Raw genomic sequence first — 2,308 nt, forward strand, 5'->3', positions numbered from 1 at the left:
GGTTTAAGCCCTGTGTCCACCTGTGTTGAGAGCACAGAACCTGCTAGGGATTCTCTCTCTCTCTCTCTGCCCCTCCCCCACTCACACACTCACTCTGTCTCTCCTCTCTCTCTCTCAAAATAAATAAATAAACTTAAGCAAACAAACAAAAAAGAGTTGTCAAAGAGTTTGTAAAGTGACAAAATAATTCCTGTCAAATACTTGACTTAGATAACTAACAGAGTCCTTTAGAGTGACACTTTCTAGAGTGACTCTTTCTAGAACACTTAAAATGTGCTGTATTTTCCATTAGACAGGAAAACTGCTGCCAATTTTATATATTTTTCAAATGTTTATTTTTGAGAGAGAGAGAGATAGAGAGAGACAGAGCATGAGCAGGGGAGGGGCAGAGAGAGAGGGAAACAGAATCTGAAGCAGCCTCCAGACTCTGAGCTGTCAGCACAGAGCCCAACGTGGGGCTCAAACCCACAAACCGCGAGATCATGACCTGAGCTGAAGTTGGATGCTTAACCGACTGAGCCACCCAGGCACCCCTGCTGCCAACTTTTTTTTTTTTTAATGTTTATTCATTTTTGAGAGAGAGACAGAGCATGAGCAGGGGAGGGAATAGAGAGAGGGAGACACAGAATCTGAAGCAGGCGCCAGACTCTGAGCTGTCAGCACAGAGCCAGACATGGGGCTTGAATTCACAGACCACAAGATCATGACCTGAGCTGAAGTCAGACACTTAACCGACTGAGCCACCCAAGTGTCCCAACTTGACCTACATTCTTATAACTGATAGGGATCCTATAGAGTGACTATAGAGGATTTAAAATGTGCTGTGTTTACTATTGGACAGGAAAATTGCTGCCACCTTTTAAATGGAATATTGTTTTATTAAAAGACAGGAGATTTATAATTTCACTTGGAGATCATTCCTTTTTATTGTCATCTTAATTTATGTTTTTAAAAGTTAGTAGCAAGGTTGAATAGAGAGAAAAAGGTAAGGGTTAAGAACACAGACTCTGGAGCCTGAATGCTTAGGTTCTAACCTCACTCTGCAACTTCCTTCCCATTTGACCTTGGCCAAGTGTCTCAACTTTCTTGCCTCACCTGCAGAAAGTGTAAATGACAGTTGTACGTGTTTCATAGGGTTGTTGTGCAATTCTATGAGTTAATATTTGAGAAATGCTTAGAACAGCGCCTGGCACATAGTATACACTTTACAAAACAGGTGAGTTAATTTGATTCGATATTGCTAGCAACTGGGAGACATGGAATTTTAACCCAGGGCTGTTGTGCTCCAAAGCCTGTGCTCTTTCTGTAATACCAGTTGTAAAATTCTGCCATCAAAAGTTGGCTCACTTCCTGGACACATTCTCACCCAAACCAAACACCCTCTGGAAGCCAACTCTCAGCTCCTGGGTCCGGAGGGCATACACCATGGGGTTAAAGGCTGGGGGCATAACATTATGCAGCACGTTGAAGAGAACAGGGATGAAGGGGACCTTTCTTCCTGCCAGGTGGGTGACAGACAGCACAAAACGGCTGTGTAGAAGAAGACAATGAGGATGAGATGGGAGCTGCAGGTACTCAGGGCCTTTGATGTTGCTTCAGCGGAGTTCAGCCTCAGCACTGAGCGAACAATCAAAGCATAGGAAGCAAAGACCAGACCCATGTCACCCCCAAGTGTAACCCATGCCAAGGCCAACTGGTATACTCTGTTAATAGTGGCGTCATCACAGGCCAGACTAGTGACCCCCAAATTAGAGCACAGACAGTGGTCAATTTCATTTCTGGAGCAGTAGTGTCGCTGAGCAGCCAGTACAGGCAATGGGATGGTCAACAGGCCATTCCTCAGCACCATGGACAGGGTGGCTTTGATCACAGAAGCCTCATTGACTATGGAGGAGTACTGAAGGGGGTAGCAAATGGCTACATATCTATCCACAGCCATGCAGAGGAAGATGCCTGACTCCATGCCCATGAAAGTATGGATAGCATAGATCTGAGCAAAGCACTCGTGGAGGCTGATGGCCTTGGCATCAAACCAGAGAATGGCCAGGATCTTGGGCATGATGGTGGTAGCCAGGCCAATGTCCACGATAGCCAAGATGCCAAGGAGCTGATACATGGGCTGGTGCAGGGAAGGCTCATGTTGGATGGTGATCAAGATGAAGATGTTGGCAATGAGAGCTAAGATGTAGAGCAGAGCCAGGGGCAGGGAGAGCCAGTGCTGCCACTCATGAATGCCTGGGAGCCCCACCAGGTTGAACTCAGACACTTGAAGCCTTGAGCTATTGGTTATACTCAGGGTGGTATCCAT

The 2,308-nt window shown here is 46.0% G+C and overlaps 1 pseudogene; it reads right to left on the reverse strand.

The window, feature by feature from the left end:
• Positions 1-1,343: 1,343 nt before the first annotated feature.
• Positions 1,344-2,308, reverse strand: LOC109261294 (olfactory receptor 688-like; annotated as a pseudogene).

The sequence above is a fragment of the Panthera pardus genome, unplaced genomic scaffold (genome assembly GCF_024362965.1).
Source record: "Panthera pardus isolate Hobbes unplaced genomic scaffold, ASM2436296v1 HiC_scaffold_12, whole genome shotgun sequence".
Taxonomy (NCBI): Eukaryota; Metazoa; Chordata; class Mammalia; order Carnivora; family Felidae; genus Panthera; species Panthera pardus.